This window comes from Eurosta solidaginis, chromosome 4, assembly GCF_040869045.1.
Source record: "Eurosta solidaginis isolate ZX-2024a chromosome 4, ASM4086904v1, whole genome shotgun sequence".
Taxonomy (NCBI): Eukaryota; Metazoa; Arthropoda; class Insecta; order Diptera; family Tephritidae; genus Eurosta; species Eurosta solidaginis.
Window position 1 is genome coordinate 84091314 of NC_090322.1, and position 19893 is coordinate 84111206.

At 37.3% G+C, this 19893-nt stretch overlaps 1 protein-coding gene across 8 annotated transcripts in view; it reads right to left on the reverse strand.

Annotated features, from left to right (window-relative positions):
* LOC137250019 (asparagine synthetase domain-containing protein CG17486) overlaps positions 1 to 19893 on the reverse strand; it is a 485148-nt gene that overhangs the window by 376379 nt on the left and 88876 nt on the right. The gene's annotated exons all lie outside the window — the stretch shown is intronic.

Sequence of the window (19893 nt, forward strand, 5' to 3'; positions counted from 1 at the left end):
TGCTTTTATTTCTTCTAATTTTTCTGCACTAGCCACTGGTACAAACACCACTATGAACTACCGCCAAATAGTATCCTGTTATTTGAGTTATTCAAAAATGTTTCAGTTTTCGAATTTTTTAAATTTTTTAGATTTGTGTTACTTTCGATATTTTTTTGTAAATTTTTAAATTTTTGTAATTTTTTTTTAATTTCATAATTTTTTTGTAGATAGGTTTTTTAAATTTTTGTATTTTTTTGTAATTTTTATAGTTTTTTTAAAGAACATTTTTTTGTGTAGTTTTTAGCATTTAAAGATTTTTTTTTTTGTAGAATTTTTGAATTTTTATGTTTTTTTTGTAATGGTTTTTGGATTTTGTAATTTTTTTTGTAGATTTTTAAATGGTATTAAATTTTTTTTTGTAGATTTAAAAATTTTTTTTTGTAAATTAAATTTTAATTCTTAAGGGAAAAAATTTGTATTTGTTTAATTCATTTTTAATAAAATTTTTTGGATTTTAAGTTGTTACGATTTAAATTTTTTTAGATTTTAAGTTTTTTTCTTTTTGATTTAGTTTTTAAGAGGCCTGCCTCTTCGCCACTATGGCCGCCATTGCAAGGCCTGGCGTCACGGTCGCCATGAAAGGTTGGCTTTTTAACGCCAACCATTTTTGGGTATTTGATACTCACGCTTGTGGGTAAGCAGCCCACTGTGCACACCCGCACCCACACGCAATAATTAAATTTCTTTTTTAGTTCCAAATGAGTATGCTAGTTAACTTTTATTAGTTAAATTATTTGAATATACATATATAATTCATCACCCTAGTTTTCCTTGAGTTAAGTTTAAGTTCTACACTGTTGTTAGTCTTATACTTCAATGTTCACAACTTTTACTTTTTAAACATATAATAAAACACTCTTTGGTTTCAATTTAAATTTACTTAGTTTTTTTGTTCTTTAACTTTTAGCCACGACCGGTCACTTCAATGTGCAAAAACGAAATAGCTCGGGTTCGTTTTTCACCCACGCTCAGCGGCCATCATTTTACATCGCTGAATGCAATTGGCCCTGCTGAGTGCAATTGGCATTGCTGTTCAGCAACAGCTGACAGCGATGCCATTTGCAATCAGGGGTGTGTTTAGTGCGTAAAGGCTGGGTAACACAGTGCGGTTATAGTTGCGATGAATTGTGGTCACACATAGAATACATAGAAATAGTGTATAGGGTGAAACATAGACACATATTTGAGTTACATCTGAGTATAATGCGTATTGAAATTTAGTAGGGCAAATTTTATGCGCAGCAATTTCAGACGTGTATTTAAAGGATGACGCTTAGCAGTTTAAGCGTAAACGTCTATAGATGTAAAAAAAAACAGGGCTAATAAAACTGGTAAAATTAGTCTTTCTTTATGCGATCGGTACCTTTTTTATTTGTAAACTGACACATTTCTTTTTAGGCTCACCGCAACACTGCCAAAAAGTCTGAAAAGGGTTTTGTTTTCCCGCGGTTGTGTACGAGACGTGCATTAGTACGTTTTTCTACTACTACTTCCTCCAATGCTACTACTTTAGAAATACTTTTTTAAATACATTTAAGTATATGTTATATACTATATATTCGTACAAGTATGGCATCCCCCTTCACATATGTTACAGCTACTTACATTATAAAATAAGTATACTTATGTACATGAATACGACACGGTACAGCGAAAGTGAGGACTTTGTTATGGCAAATAATAGCAACGCCTTTAGCAATCTGGACGTGAGACGTCCTGATCCGCTAAAATTTGAAGGAAATGTTTCCGAGCAATGGAGAGTTTTCAAGCAAAATTTCGACATATATGCCATAGCCATTGATTTCGAGGAAAGAAAAGAACAGCAGAAAGTTGGAATATTCCTCAACGCCTGCGGCCCAGAGGCAATTGAAATATTTAACACTTTTGGACTTTCTGAGGCGCAGAAGAAAAATTATGACGCAGTTTTTGCAGCTGTTGAAAATTATTGCACACCCAAAAAGAATGGGGTATACGAAGCTTTTAGATTCAATTCCAGAAAACAGGAAGAAGGGGAGCCATTTGAATCTTATTTGCTTGATTTGCGTAAAAGGGTTAAAAATTGTAGATATACTGACACGGAGAGAATAATTCGAGACAACATTGTTATTGGTACAAATAGCCAAGAGCTGCAGAAAAAACTTTTGGAAGCAGAAAATTTGACTTTGGATAAAACCATCGAAATCGCGCGTGCTGCTGAGCTTGTGGACAAATATGCAGACGAAATGCAACAACAGATGAAACTATCAACAGTAAATGCAATACGCAAACACAAACAAATTTCGCAAAATAGCAGTACGCGCAATTATATGGAAAACAGAAAAAGTATGAACAGGGAAAATGTACGAGTTAAGGATAATTCAAGACAAAGCTCTAATTGTAAATTTTGTAAAGGTGTTCATGAGTTTGGCAAATGCCCAGCATTCAGCAAAAAATGCAACAACTGCGGTCGTTAAAATCATTTTAGTGTTGCTTGTTATAGTTCACGAGTTCACGAAATAAACGAAAGTGATGAAAAAAGAGGAAGTGGCGATGATATTGTTTTGCACAATATTGAAGCCGTAATTGCGGGTCGGAAAATATGGTATGAGAAAATTAGAGTCAATGACTGCGTTATAAATTTTAAGTTAGACACCGGTGCTGACGTCAATATTTTGCCTTACAAGTATTTTAAAAAATACATGATAGATACGTTGCTATACTATGGCGATTTGTCACCACGGAGTGACAGTGGGACTGAGTTGGACTACAAAGGTGTAATTCAATGTGTAGTTATGTGCCGAAATGAGATAAAGATTTTATAATTCACGGTTGTTGATACACCATACGAACCTTTGTTAGGACTTGCAGCATGTGAGCAACTAAACCTTTTTAACCCGTTAACGCTATTCGAGAAGTAACAAAGGATGAATTTATCCAAAAATATAGTGATGTTTTTGAAGGGACGGGATGCTCTGTAACAAATTTGGATATTCAGGTTAAGAAAAATACCGTCGCGGTGGTAAAGCCAGCAAGAAGAATCCCGCAATCCTTAGTAGCAAGAGTAAAAACCGAGTTACAGAAAATGGTTGAAAATAAGATAATTGAACAGGTGGATGGTCTATTGAATGAGCCAGTAATCTTGTAGTTGTAGAGAAGAAATCAGGCAAACTTCGCTTGTGTATTGATCCTCAAGATTTAAATGCAGATATTTTTTCGGAAAATCATACGATTCCATCATTTTAATCTATATCGGTACGTATTGCTAATAGTAAGATATTCACTGTGTTGGACCTGAAAGAGGGGTTTTGGCAAATAGGACTTAGCGAAAAAGCTAGTGAGCTCTGTGCTTTTAATACACCGTTTGGGTGTTATCGTTTCAAATAAAAATAAATGTAAGGCGCGATAACCTCCGAAGAGATCTAAGGCCGAGCTTCTCTTCCAATTTGCGTCGTGCTCCTCTTGTTTTTCCCTACAAATTGGCCGGACGGGACCTACATGTTTTATGCCGACTCCGAACGGCATCTGCAAAGCAGATGAGTTTTCACTGAGAGCTTTTCATGGCAGAAATACACCCGGAGCGCTTGCCAAACACTGCCGAGGGGCGACCCCGCTTAGAAAAATTTTCTTCTAATTGAAAAACCTTATTTCTAAAATTTTTGATGTTGCTTTGCCCGGGAGTTGAACCCGAGGCATACGGTGTGATAGGCGGAGCACGCTACCATCACACCACGGTGGCCGCCGCTTGCCATATGGTATCAAAATAGGTCCAGAAGTTTTTCAAAAATATAATGAGAGAAACTTCGAAGATATTCCAAACGTAATAGTTTTCATTGACGATATATTGATTGCGGCTAGAAGTGTTGAAGAGCATGATCGCACTCTGAAGTTAGTTATGGATCGCGCAAGAAAATTGAACATTAATTGCCTAAGTTTAATGTCGACAAAATTCAATACAAGATAACAGAAGTTAAATATTTGGGTAAAATTATTTCACCAGATGGCATACGCTGCGATCCGATAGAGTGAAAACGATAATGAAAATTAGAAAACCAAATACTAAGAAAGACTTGCAAAAATTACTTGGCATGGTAAATTATCAGTCCTATTCTGCATTTCGACTTGGATTGGAATTTTTTCGATTTGGCAATTTTGGTATTCTTTTCGATCCAAATTCGAATCGTTCGATTTTTTGTATTCTGCATTTCAATCGTAGTTCCGTTTTTCTAAGTTGCAAATTAGTTGGCGGAAAAATATTTTCTTTTTATTTTTTTATTAATTTATAACAAAATTTTAACAAAAATGTAAGTAAAACTTGTTAAGAAACGTAGAAGGCTTGATGATGATTGTTTTTTATATGTTTCCAGGTCAAAAACAACATGTCGATGTCGAAGTCCTTGGACGTATTTGCCCCGCAAAAGTATCTAACACATACTTGAAAGCATCCTTGTTAAGCCTAAAGTTTTTTTTGAACCTAAATAAGAAAATAAGTCATTAAACTTTACCACTTTTAAGTTCAATTTCTTACAATTCGTCTCTCATCTCAAATGGTTTTCACAAATCTCGCAATATTGGCCTTTCCATTCTCGCCTGGCAACTTTCGTATGCGTTGCTTTCCAACTCCATAAATAATGCCGCGGATATTGATTCCATTATAATAGACAGCTATAATTTGTGTCTGTTCGTTGGATCCAGTTATATGCCAAAGCAAGTTGTCGGCGTAGAGGAAGGTGAAGCGAAAACGTAAACAATCCTTGCGGAAAGAATAAATAAACCTTTATAAAGTATTTTAGGCCAGTGCAATGAAATTATCATCCTTAACATTCAGAAAATGTCAACTTTATTCGTGCAGGAATCCGTTTTAACAAAACTTGGTGGCCACGGCAGGGAATTGGCCAAAAGAACGACAAAAACACACAATTATGAAAGCACTTCACTCAAAAAAATATAACACTGCGGCAATATATTCTATTGCTTTTTTTGTACAAAATGGCGTGGATAATAAAATATATAAACCTTTTTCAGTGTTTTTTACAAATTTTCTTTAATTTATTTTGTTCCAATGTTCACACATTCCGTACCAACAGCTGATTTCGAAGAATCATTTGCTCTTCCTCTTCTCTTTACGATTCCGTCGTAATGCAGAATATCAAACTTCGATTAAAGCGGAGCGTAGAACGGGAACTTAATCGAAATGCAGAATAGGGGTGTATATTCGCGAATACATACCTAATTTGTCTAGTATCTCCCAACCGTTACGAGAGTTGCTAAAGTCGTGTATGAGTGGCAGTCACCTCATGTGTTCGGCCGGGGTGCTTCTGATCCTTGCGAGAGGTGGGCGCACCGGGGTCGATCTCAATGGGAATATGGCGTGTGGAAATAAAAATAGGAGAATACGAGATTTCTCGTTATAATAGCCGTGTTTTTTAACACGCGCGTATACGTTTCGTTTGCGCGTGTTAAAAAACGCCTATCTTCGCTTAGATAATGCTTAGGAGACCCATCTAGCGGCTGTGGTAAAACAACTAGCTACAGCAACAGGGTGTACCGAAAAGCGGAGACGCAACGCTCTAATGGCCATAGGGTATAACATATAGCTGAATCAGTTGCGATGAATTGTGGACACACATATAATACATAGAATTAGTGTACAGGGTGAAACAAAGACACATATTTCAGTTACATCTGAGTATAATGCGTATTGAAATTTAGTAGGACAAAATTTATGCGCAGCAATTTCAGAGGTGTATTTATAGTTTGTCTCTTAGCAGTCAATATAAAGTTTAAGCGTAAACGGATATACGCGTGTTAAAAAACACGGCTATTGATATGTTTTATTGGGTAGCTAACAAATATACAGGAAAATATATTACCTTGTGAATATGTGACTACGACGGAGATCGCTGGCGGCAGATGTGTACGCGTTGGCTGTTGAAATCAAAGAAACCTGTTGTATTGAAAGCTACAACCGTTGACCCGCAAAATCCTCCGCTTTGGAAGGGGAAGGCACCCACACATCAACCCCGACATGCATATGCATGAATGATGACAAAAAGCACACATACACGTGCATGTACATGCATGCACATGCATGTGGCGGTGATGGTGTGGGTGGTTGTAAATTAAAACGAGTATCGAGTATCGATTTGCAGAGTTACATTGGGGGGATCGCAATCAAATGCGGAAAAGTTAGGCATCCTGCCTAAACATGCCGGCCCCCCTTGCGATACGAAACATCGTTTTACCCCCACCGATCTCCGACCGCTGAAAAGCAACGAGAAAAACGTTTGCATTAAAACTAAACTTAACCTAAATTGCGTATTTCGCCAGCGTCGCGGGAGACCGGGAGTCCTGCCCGACTTGCGCAGCATGCCACCTAAGCTAGGATGAAAAAGAAACATTAGAAGTGGAGGAAAGTGAATATTTCTTGCCTTTGGTTATACATAATTCTTAGATATTAATAGAATCCATGAAGTGATATGACGTAGAAGGTCCATCGTGCTGGACGAAGAGGCCGAGGTCTCCGTTCCAGACTGGGAAAAAAAAAAATTTTTTTTTGGACGGAGAGGCCGTGGTCTCCGTTTCAGATTCGCATTATTTTGTTTGGTTGGACGAAGAGGCCGAAGTCTCCGTTCCAGACTCGCATTATTTTTGTTTAGGTTTTCCTGGGCTGGACGAAGAGGCCGAGGTCTCCGTTCCAGCGTCTAGTGTATCGTGTCGCTCTCGCGGCGGCTGGCCTTTTTTTTTTTTGTTGGATGAGGTGTAGCATCTTTTGAGGTGCCAGGGCGAGTGACCGTGAGGTTGGCTGGGTGAAACGGCGGTGTTTTATTACAAAACGTATGTTAAAAGAGATGAGTTCGTACTTAAATTTGAAAGTGTACCAACTGCCGGTGCTTGCATGGAGATTGGCGATGCGTTCTCAACGACGCGTTTTATCTGCACGTACCATTTTGAGATAGCATGCAACCCTGTCGTGTATTTATTGGTTAGCTGACAGCTGGTATGGTGAATTTGTGGTGTGCGAATATATATATACATATATGTATTTGCTTCTTGCCCTTGAAAAAAAACTAGGTCACTGGGGCAGTAGCACACTAGGCCGGTAGAAACAGTTGACTTATTCCAATTTCGGGATTTTGTCGTGTCGGGATTCTTTTATTTCGGGACTCGGATTATTTTGTACCGAGCCCTTATAATGACTGTTTGTGATATTTGTTGTTGAAAAACAACAAGTCCTGCCCCCCAGCCAGAAAGCAGGCAGTACCGATGGCAAAAATATCAAAAAAAAAAAAATTTTTTTTTTTTTTTGTAAATGAGAGCAATTAATTTTTAAGGAGGTGTTTGCCTTTATTTTGTGCGTTAGGATTTTTTGGGACCGTATGGGTCAGAAAAGGGTCGCTCCCGATTTTGCGTGTTGCGGGATTTCGGTACTTGCTTGTACATTTGTGCAGCACTAAACGTATTGTATGCAGATCACCAAATAGGCAAACATACGTACATACATGCATGTATACTTGCAACTGCCGGCAAAATACAAAAGAAAGCGAACATCTATACACATCTGTGTATTGAATTATGATGAATTGGAAACAAAAAAACCAAAAAACGGGACCTGCATCGAATGATTTTTTTGCCGTTGCTTGTTCTTTATCTAATACAGCGCGAGGCGTGCGTACGCATATTGAGCTATACAAAGGTAAGTAGATTATAATTTTTTGAATAAAAAATTTTTTTTTGTAAATTAAATTTTAATTCTTAAGGGAAAAAATTTGTATTTGTTTAATTCATTTTTAATAAAATTTTTTGGATTTTAAGTTGTTACGATTTAAAATTTTTTAGATTTTAAGTTTTTTTCTTTTTGATTTAGTTTTTAAGAGGCCTGCCTCTTCGCCACTATGGCCGCCATTGCAAGGCCTGGCGTCACGGTCGCCATGAAAGGTTGGCTTTTTAACGCCAACCATTTTTGGGTATTTGATACTCACGCTTGTGGGTAAGCAGCCCACTGTGCACACTCGCACCCACACGCAACAATTAAATTTCTTTTTTAGTTCCAAATGAGTATGCTAGTTAACTTTTATTAGTTAAATTATTTGAATATACATATATAATTCATCACCCTAGTTTTCCTTGAGTTAAGTTTAAGTTCTACACTGTTGTTAGTCTTATACTTCAATGTTCACAACTTTTACTTTTTAAACATATAATAAAACACTCTTTGGTTTCAATTTAAATTTACTTAGTTTTTTTGTTCTTTAACTTTTAGCCACGACCGGTCACTTCAATGTGCAAAAACGAAATAGCTCGGGTTCGTTTTTCACCCACGCTCAGCGGCCATCATTTTACATCGCTGAATGCAATTGGCCCTGCTGAGTGCAATTGGCATTGCTGTTCAGCAACAGCTGACAGCGATGCCATTTGCAATCAGGGGTGTGTTTAGTGCGTAAAGGCTGGGTAACACAGTGCGGTTATAGTTGCGATGAATTGTGGTCACACATAGAATACATAGAAATAGTGTATAGGGTGAAACATAGACACATATTTGAGTTACATCTGAGTATAATGCGTATTGAAATTTAGTAGGGCAAATTTTATGCGCAGCAATTTCAGACGTGTATTTAAAGGATGACGCTTAGCAGTTTAAGCGTAAACGTCTATAGATGTAAAAAAAAACAGGGCTAATAAAACTGGTAAAATTAGTCTTTCTTTATGCGATCGGTACCTTTTTTATTTGTAAACTGACACATTTCTTTTTAGGCTCACCGCAACACTGCCAAAAAGTCTGAAAAGGGTTTTGTTTTCCCGCGGTTGTGTACGAGACGTGCATTAGTACGTTTTTCTACTACTACTTCCTCCAATGCTACTACTTTAGAAATACTTTTTTAAATACATTTAAGTATATGTTATATACTATATATTCGTACAAGTATGGCATCCCCCTTCACATATGTTACAGCTACTTACATTATAAAATAAGTATACTTATGTACATGAATACGACACGGTACAGCGAAAGTGAGGACTTTGTTATGGCAAATAATAGCAACGCCTTTAGCAATCTGGACGTGAGACGTCCTGATCCGCTAAAATTTGAAGGAAATGTTTCCGAGCAATGGAGAGTTTTCAAGCAAAATTTCGACATATATGCCATAGCCATTGATTTCGAGGAAAGAAAAGAACAGCAGAAAGTTGGAATATTCCTCAACGCCTGCGGCCCAGAGGCAATTGAAATATTTAACACTTTTGGACTTTCTGAGGCGCAGAAGAAAAATTATGACGCAGTTTTTGCAGCTGTTGAAAATTATTGCACACCCAAAAAGAATGAGGTATACGAAGCTTTTAGATTCAATTCCAGAAAACAGGAAGAAGGGGAGCCATTTGAATCTTATTTGCTTGATTTGCGTAAAAGGGTTAAAAATTGTGGATATACTGACACGGAGAGAATAATTCGAGACAACATTGTTATTGGTACAAATAGCCAAGAGCTGCAGAAAAAACTTTTGGAAGCAGAAAATTTTACTTTGGATAAAACCATCGAAATCCCGCGTGCTGCTGAGCTTGTGGACAAATATGCAGACGAAATGCAACAACAGATGAAACTATCAACAGTAAATGCAATACGCAAACACAAACAAATTTCGCAAAATAGCAGTACGCGCAATTATATGGAAAACAGAAAAAGTATGAACAGGGAAAATGTACGAGTTAAGGATAATTCAAGACAAAGCTCTAATTGTAAATTTTGTAAAGGTGTTCATGAGTTTGGCAAATGCCCAGCATTCGGCAAAAAATGCAACAACTGCAGTCGTTAAAATCATTTTAGTGTTGCTTGTTATAGTTCACGAGTTCACGAAATAAACGAAAGTGATGAAAAAAGAGGAAGTGGCGATGATATTGTTTTGCACAATATTGAAGACGTAATTGCGGGTCGGAAAATATGGTATGAGAAAATTAGAGTCAATGACTGCGTTATAAATTTTAAGTTAGACACTGGTGCTGACGTCAATATTTTGCCTTACAAGTATTTTAAAAAATACATGATAGATACGTTGCTATACGATGGCGATTTGTCACCACGGAGTGACAGTGGGACTGAGTTGGACTACAAAGGTGTAATTCAATGTGTAGTTATGTGCCGAAATGAGATAAATATTTTATAATTCACGGTTGTTGATACACCATACGAACCTTTGTTAGGACTTGCAGCATGTGAGCAACTAAACCTTTTTAACCCGTTAACGCTATTCGAGAAGTAACAAAGGATGAATTTATCCGAAAATATAGTGATGTTTTTGAAGGGACGGGATGCTCTGTAACAAATTTGGATATTCAGGTTAAGAAAAATACCGTCCCGGTGGTAAAGCCAGCAAGAAGAATCCCGCAATCCTTAGTAGCAAGAGTAAAAACCGAGTTACAGAAAATGGTTGAAAATAAGATAATTGAACAGGTGGATGGTCTATTGAAGGAGCCAGTAATCTTGTAGTTGTAGAGAAGAAATCAGGCAAACTTCGCTTGTGTATTGATCCTCAAGATTTAAATGCAGATATTTTTTCGGAAAATCATACGATTCCATCATTTTAATCTATATCGGTACGTATTGCTAATAGTAAGATATTCACTGTGTTGGACCTGAAAGAGGGGTTTTGGCAAATAGGACTTAGCGAAAAAGCTAGTGAGCTCTGTGCTTTTAATACACCGTTTGGGTGTTATCGTTTCAAGCGCTTGCCATATGGTATCAAAATAGGTCCAGAAGTTTTTCAAAAATATAATGAGAGAAACTTCGAAGATATTCCAAACGTAATAGTTTTCATTGACGATATATTGATTGCGGCTAGAAGTGTTGAAGAGCATGATCGCACTCTGAAGTTAGTTATGGATCGCGCAAGAAAATTGAACATTAATTGCCTAAGTTTAATGTCGACAAAATTCAATACAAGATAACAGAAGTTAAATATTTGGGTAAAATTATTTCACCAGATGGCATACGCTGCGATCCGATAGAGTGAAAACGATAATGAAAATTAGAAAACCAAATACTAAGAAAGACTTGCAAAAATTACTTGGCATGGTAAATTATCAGTCCTATTCTGCATTTCGACTTGGATTGGAATTTTTTCGATTTGGCAATTTTGGTATTCTTTTCGATCCAAATTCGAATCGTTCGATTTTTTGTATTCTGCATTTCAATCGTAGTTCCGTTTTTCTAAGTTGCAAATTAGTTGGCGGAAAAATATTTTCTTTTTATTTTTTTATTAATTTATAACAAAATTTTAACAAAAATGTAAGTAAAACTTGTTAAGAAACGTAGAAGGCTTGATGATGATTGTTTTTTATATGTTTCCAGGTCAAAAACAACATGTCGATGTCGAAGTCCTTGGACGTATTTGGCCCGCAAAAGTATCTAACACATACTTGAAAGCATCCTTGTTAAGCCTAAAGTTTTTTTTGAACCTAAATAAGAAAATAAGTCATTAAACTTTACCACTTTTAAGTTCAATTTCTTACAATTCGTCTCTCATCTCAAATGGATTACACAAATCTCGCAATATTGGCCTTTCCATTCTCGCCTGGCAACTTTCGTATGCGTTGCTTTCCAACTCCATAAATAATGCCGCGGATATTGATTCCATTATAATAGACAGCTATAATTTGTGTCTGTTCGTTGGATCCAGTTATATGCCAAAGCAAGTTGTCGGCGTAGAGGAAGGTGAAGCGAAAACGTAAACAATCCTTGCGGAAAGAATAAATAAACCTTTATAAAGTATTTTAGGCCAGTGCAATGAAATTATCATCCTTAACATTCAGAAAATGTAACATTATTCGTGCAGGAATCCGTTTTAACAAAACTTGGTGGCCACGGCAGGGAATTGGCCAAAAGAACGACAAAAACACACAATTATGAAAGCACTTCACTCAAAAAAATATAACACTGCGGCAATATATTCTATTGCTTTTTTTGTACAAAATGGCGTGGATAATAAAATATATAAACGTTTTTCAGTGTTTTTTACAAATTTTCTTTAATTTATTTTGTTCCAATGTTCACACATTCCGTACCAACAGCTGATTTCGAAAAATCATTTGCTCTTCCTCTTCTCTTTACGATTCCGTCGTAATGCAGAATATCAAACTTCGATTAAAGCGGAGGGTAGAACGGGAACTTAATCGAAATGCAGAATAGGGGTGTATATTCGCGAATACATACCTAATTTGTCTAGTATCTCCCAACCGTTACGAGAGTTGCTAAAGTCGTGTATGAGTGGCAGTCACCTCATGTGTTCGGCCGGGGTGCTTCTGATCCTTGCGAGAGGTGGGCGCACCGGGGTCGATCTCAATGGGAATATGGCGTGTGGAAATAAAAATAGGAGAATACGAGATTTCTCGTTATAATGATATGTTTTATTGGGTAGCTAACAAATATACAGGAAAATATATTACCTTGTGAATATGTGACTACGGCGGAGATCGCTGGCGGCAGATGTGTACGCGTTGGCTGTTGAAATCAAAGAAACCTGTTGTATTGAAAGCTACAACCGTTGACCCGCAAAATCCTCCGCTTTGGAAGGGGAAGGCACCCACACATCAACCCCGACATGCATATGCATGAATGCTGACAAAAAGCACACATACACGTGCATGTACATGCATGCACATGCATGTGGCGGTGATGGTGTGGGTGGTTGTAAATTAAAACGAGTATCGAGTATCGATTTGCAGAGTTACATTGGGGGGATCGCAATCAAATGCGGAAAAGTTAGGCATCCTGCCTAAACATGCCGGCCCCCCTTGCGATACGAAACATCGTTTTACCCCCACCGATCTCCGACCGCTGAAAAGCAACGAGAAAAACGTTTGCATTAAAACTAAACTTAACCTAAATTGCGTATTTCGCCAGCGTCGCGGGAGACCGGGAGTCCTGCCCGACTTGCGCAGCATGCCACCTAAGCTAGGATGAAAAAGAAACATTAGAAGTGGAGGAAAGTGAATATTTCTTGCCTTTGGTTATACATAATTCTTAGATATTAATAGAATCCATGAAGTGATATGACGTAGAAGGTCCATCGTGCTGGACGAAGAGGCCGAGGTCTCCGTTCCAGACTGGGAAAAAAAAAATTTTTTTTTTGGACGGAGAGGCCGTGGTCTCCGTTTCAGATTCGCATTATTTTGTTTGGTTGGACGAAGAGGCCGAAGTCTCCGTTCCAGACTCGCATTATTTTTGTTTAGGTTTTCCTGGGCTGGACGAAGAGGCCGAGGTCTCCGTTCCAGCGTCTAGTGTATCGTGTCGCTCTCGCGGCGGCTGGCCTTTTTTTTTTTGTTGGATGAGGTGTAGCATCTTTTGAGGTGCCAGGGCGAGTGACCGTGAGGTTGGCTGGGTGAAAAAAAAAAAATTTTTTTTTTGTTTGTAAATGAGAGCAATTAATTTTTAAGGAGGTGTTTGCCTTTATTTTGTGCGTTAGTATTATTTGGGACCGTATGGGTCAGAAAAGGGTCGCTCCCGATTTTGCGTGTTGCGGGATTTCGGTACTTGCTTGTACATTTGTGCAGCACTAAACGTATTGTATGCAGATCACCAAATAGGCAAACATACGTACATACATGCATGTATACTTGTAACTGCCGGCAAAATACAAAAGAAAGCGAACATCTATACACATCTATGTGTATTGAATTATGATGAATTGGAAACAAAAAAACCAAAAAACGGGACCTGCATCGAATGATTTTTTTGCCGTTGCTTGTTCTTTATCTAATACAGCGCGAGGCGTGCGTACGCATATTGAGCTATACAAAGGTAAGTAGATTATAATTTTTTGAATTGAGTTAATTAATACTAATCACTTTTCTTGATTTTTTTTCTCTAGATTCGTTTTGATCGAAGAAATACAATTTGTACATTTAAGCGTGCTAGACGTGATAAGCATCAGAATACAAGTAAGTGATTTTTGGGTAATTGGCAGTTTAGCGAAACGTACACCTGATGAACAGCGATGACACCAATTCTTGGTATACAAAACTACATATGTGGGCATTCCGCGTGATTCGCTCACAGAATATCGTTTTCTTTTTTGAATGTGCCTTAATATTGCAGAAATAAATTAACTTAAGTTGCTATATGACTTGAAAAAAGGTCGCTTGTGGTTGGGTTGAAAATTGTCAATTTGGAGCTGAAGTAGGAAACGGCCAAATGGATGGCAAAAATGCAAAAGAATTGTCCGGCTACATATATTATTAATAATAGAAAAGTGAGATTTACTAATTCGGTGTTTTTGAGCTTAAAAATAAAAGGTACTGTCTGGTGAATGGGTATAGCCGAGGACTGCAAAAGAGCAGCACCCGACAGTTGTCCACAGTCTGAAGTATTTTCAGTGCTCCAATGTATTTTTTCTGCTACACACGTAACTTCGAGAAGCAACAGGTGAAAACCGTAGACGTAATAGGGAATACTCGGCTTATTACTTTTTTGCGATGTGTGTCCATAGTGTATGGGATTCTTAATTAACAAAATCCTGTTGGGTTAAATCAGTGTGTGCGTCATATGTAAAGAGAAAAATTACCCAACAACCACTACCCTTTATATTGAAGTAGCGCATAAAAAGTCGTTGTTTTTTGGCTAGTGTAACCCTATGAATTGAACAATATCCAATGTGAGTGGTAGCGGTGGTGGCCCGAACGGCATCAACGGGTGGTTGTGAATCTTTGCGACGCAGTCCAAGCGAAGCCAATGAGGTGTGCTGACTGGATATTTGGTTTTGAAATTCACAGCGATAGTTTCCATTGCTGTAGCCGTTTGTTTGTTGTTGTGTTGTATTGTGCTGAGTTATGTTACTGCTGTTATTTGTATGTAGTGTGTAGCGTTCTTTATAGTATGAGCTAGACGTAGACAGCGCCAAACGTGGTATTGCCGTGTGAATCAAAAGAAATTCCTACAATTTTTGAGGAGCTCAAAATGCTTATTGTCATTTTCGAACGCCGACCGAAATTCTTCAAAGTCAGAGTGTTCGAAATTCGGTAAAGTTTGTACGATGAGTGGCTTCTGAAACGCACCGGACTCGCTATCAATGTTAAAGAAAGAATGTGGCGATGGTTCCTGCTGACGTTGTTGCTGTTGCTGCTGATAGGATGTGCAATACCTTGACTCGTGTTGTGTGCCAACACAAAAAACCATAACTCATCTGCCTTCAAGATGCCGTTGGGGGTCACTAACTTGTAAGAAAAATTTAAAAAGTAGACCGACAAAAGTTGGAAGCTACTATATAAATTATTTTACAAAAGCAATGCAATTGGAAGGTCCACGTGCACGTTACAAGCAATTGCAAAATGAACGTTGCTCCAATGAATCTATAGCAATGCGGCCAGTCCATGGCTCACCCTATCATGTGTATCCAAGTGGCTTTGCTTCGTATTTTTGCGGCTTGACGAGTTTGTGCATGCAACTTCTATGCGGTAGCTGGACGCGTAAGCGGTGGGAGATTGGTTTTTTTTTTTGTTTTGTTTTATGTCTCCACTGTATGAAGAATGTAATAGAGCATAGGGTGGTGGCGCTTTTGAATCAGCCAATGGATTATTTAAGTTTACTGCGGGCAATTGGTTTTACTTTGCTGTCGCGATTGGCGTAGTAAGAGTTCACCCAAAATTCGATCTTGTTGGGTTAGCTTTATGGGTGCAACTGATGCGTCTGTCGTATAAGAATTTTCGGCTTTAAGACTCTTAGCAGAATTTAGCTTACTCAATGCATTACTTTGTCTTTGTTCGTACTCCAGTACGTGAGGCGTAGCTTTTTTGCTACAACGACGACAAAAACCAAACCAATAGCTTATTTCAAAAAATTCTACATTCAGATACTGCTCGTGGTAAGGGAAATATCCTCCCAGTGATATACACTCCCAATTTCTACGACCTTTTGTAAGTCTGGTACTTCCCCCCACCTGTGGTAAGGGGTACCAGATACTGCTCAAGGTTAGGGAGCCTTTTCCCATTTCAAAATTCTACGCGGAAACCTTTTGCACACGCTTTGTGCCAGATATGTGTCAGTGCAAAACAATACTATTTGACTTATATTATTTTATGATAATTCGAACCCCTCCCTCCTTTAAAGTACTTGGCTATGTTTGATAACCCCTTAGTTTACATCCTGGCGTGATGATCATGAGATTTAAAACGAACTTTCCCTATTGTTTTTTTTTTTTTCTCAAAACCAACAGGTGAATAGGTTTGGGATCCAAAAACGGAATGGACGAGTCATTAGGTGTGAAGGGTATCGTTACACAGACACCCACAACAAGTAAAGCAGCGCAGCGTCGGCATCGTTACTGCCGCTGACAAAACTGATATGCCCGAACCGGGCGGATACCCTGGGGAGTGTGTTGAGGGGCCGACGAAGAGGGTGGAGGGTAAGTAATGCCCGACTACGTCGGCAGTAAATTGATTTGTTTCTTTCCTTAAGTTAAGCTGAAGCTAAAACTGGAACCATCTGAGGTTGTGGGAGCTAGATATTCATCAGGTGAATTGCTGCTCCTAGTGAAGTGGAAAGGTCTGGAAGCGGCCGACTGGGTGCCCGCTAAACAGGCCAATGTTGCGTGTCCACAACTGGTCATACAGTTTTATGAGGAGCGTCTAACATGGGAGCCGAGTGATGTTGAGGGTAACCACACTAATTAGCCTGGCCGAGTAAGATGGATTAATATTAGATAGTTTAAGCGCAAGGCACAAAAAATTTGATGAAGGTTATCATTGTTGTTTAATTTGATTTAATATAAAAACGTGCCGTAGGCATTTATTTTTGAAAAATAAAACTTTTGGGCCTCTACTTCGTTTTTTAGTGATTTGAGTTTGTAATAGTGGTGTTCTATGCTGGTTGTTACACTAAGCGACGAAGGTCTATAGAATCTGTATTTCCGCGCAGGTCCGAACTATAGATTTCGTTTAAGGCCGGTATTGAAGAGCGGAACAATTAAAAAACTCTTATCAGCTGGTCGAAACGCCAATTTTACATTATGATTGTTTGCGATATGTATTTTTCACGCATTATGGTTTCTTTCCTCAAAAATGATAGTAACTTTTCAATATTGATGAAATGTTTCACAAAATGGCAACCGATGTCTTGTTCGTATTGAGAGCTTATAAATGTCGACCCGCCCCATCACCTCCAGAATTTGGAGTGCGACGTGAGTATGACGAGGCAGTGGTAGTACTTTAGTATGACTGGCTGCAGCTCGAGAGCCAGAAGGGATAGACCACACGGCGGACATAGTGACAGTTTACACCAGCTGGGTGATGAAGTAAGTTTCTCAACATATACAAAAATGTGTACAACATATTGAGGTCCCTTTTTTTCACAGAGGGGAATCAATGAAGTGGGCACTTGCATAAGTTATTACAGGCGGGCTGGTTCCATGAATTACCGAAGGCAATCACGAATCTCGAAACAGTTCGACGGGCAGTGTGGTAGAGGTGTAATGCGAGACCCTTTGTCAAGGCGCTTCAGGTTTCGACTGGCTTACTTATGTTCACTCGACACGTGCTGATGCAGCACAGAAAACAGGCCACATAATCGACGGGAGGTGAGTACCTACATTCTATTCAATTCAGAATTAGCTTAGACGCGTTACTATTATTAGGGACTGCGTGATCTGCGATGCTTCGATAATCGCAGTTTTGCATATTTAATTTAAGTACGTCTGCTTCTCCGGCACAGATTACTCCAGAGTTAAACCATCAATACATTCGATTTTCAGAACTGACGATGGTTTGATTTTGATTCTCACATAGAGGCTTAATGAACGATTAGTCCAGTTTTCTATAGTCCAATCGAACGCAATCCTCTATGCAAAATACGAATTCTTGATTATCTCATTATGGCTTTATTGAGTGCCTTAGCGAGGGGGACCTCCCGTCCGTTTTGATTGGTGCTTCGAATTCAATGTAGCAAATGGCAATAAAAATGGATGTCCAATAACTTATGAAAAAATAGAAACACACGAAAAATTTAATTTTGGTTGCATTTGCTGCACTATCCCTTTTCGAAAAAGGCACGTATTTGTTTAGGTACAACCTCCATGAGTAGTTGCGCATGAATTTTAACTTGATTGTATTTATAGTTAAGAAAGAAATGGCTTGAACTAATTCGAATATCGTTCTTTTGTATGACGCGTCTCTATTTGCAAATTTTATAGCTGACTTTCGAAAAGCAAAGGAAAAATGGAACTATCGCGAACGTGACAGCTACTTTTATTTATTAAGAGTCCTTCCTTAATAATAAAATATATCCTTCTCCAATGTATTTCTTTATTTTATTTTCTTTAATTTATATCCGCCTTCATGTATTCAAGTTTCTTAAAAACTAAACTAATTTCAATGACATTTTTAAATCATATTTTTTCTATCTTCCCAACGTATGTGTTTAAAATTAAAATTATTGAAACAATTAAAGTTTATAGGAAACCAGTACATAAATAATAAAAGAACAATACAAAACAGAAGACTTAAACAACGAACTTAATAATATAAACATGTATATATAACTCGCCCTCCTCATATAATTCGAGTCCCTTCGAATTTCAATTCAAAATCCACAAACAAATTATTTTTAAGTTAACAAAAATAACAAACGGAAATTATTACTCCCAAAACACAGTCAAATTTTTTATTATTAATATTTACTAATTTTATTGACATTGTTTCATTTAATTTGTTAAATTCCAACGGCACTTTCGTAACAACTTCCTCAGTTATTAAACTTGACCCTAACAATGTATTAAGCATTAAAGGCTTTTGTAATTTTCTCCTACTCCGGAATTTATTAAATATTCTGAAATCTCCTAAAGTTGTTGATGCACCACTGTCAATTAAACATCTTACTTTGATATTATTTATCGTCAAAACAACTACTGGTAATTTGGACGCCTTGAGGCCGTAAACGAAAATTTGATACAGTGTCCAGAGAATCAACTTCCATTGGCTCTAAATAATTTTGGCCATTAAATTTTCTATATCCACTATTATTATTTTCATAACGACCATTCTGTCTAAAATAATTTCTGTTAGGATTTTGATTGCTATTAAACTGCTGAAATTTAGGGGAATTTGAATTATTTAAACTGTTAGCATTAAATTGTTTATTTTTTTCACCATAACAATTTCCTTGAAATTTCCTCATGTTAGATTGTTCAGGATTATAAGATTTAATATTAATATTGATTTCTTTAATTAAATTATTCTCTACATAATAGCTATATGCCTGATCAATATTCTGTATATTATTTTTATATAGAAGGGTTTTAATAAATATTGGAAGAAAAGTTATATATACATCAAAAATTATTCTTTCATTATTTATAGGAGTATACAAAATATCAATATTTCCCTCTAAATAAAACTTCGAATTCATCAAATGTAAAATTTTCCTTAAACCAACATGCAGCTCTTCAATATTTGAAGCATTCACATTCATCGCTTCATTTCGAAGATGTATAAATTATTTCTTAACTCCAAATTCCTCACGTAGCCTTTGAAGCGTTTGTTCCCACGTTGGATTTACCAAACATTAAACTGCACGTAATGCTTTACCCTGAAGACGATTTGCCAGTACACATTGAATAGTTCTTACATGCTCCTCGGGTGTTAACGATAGCACAGTCGCTACATCTCTCAAAAAGTTATTTAGACTATACTCACTCTCTCCATTGAATACAGGAATACTTCGTGCTTCCCTCAAGCATTCAGCTAATGTTAATGCCATTTTTTTTGTGGATATATTTTGTATATATATTTTATTTTAGTATTTGATTTTATAAATTTATATATGTATATAATCTTATCCGTATATTTAATAACACGGATTATGAAATATATTTCCAAAACTGTCTATTTTTTAATTTT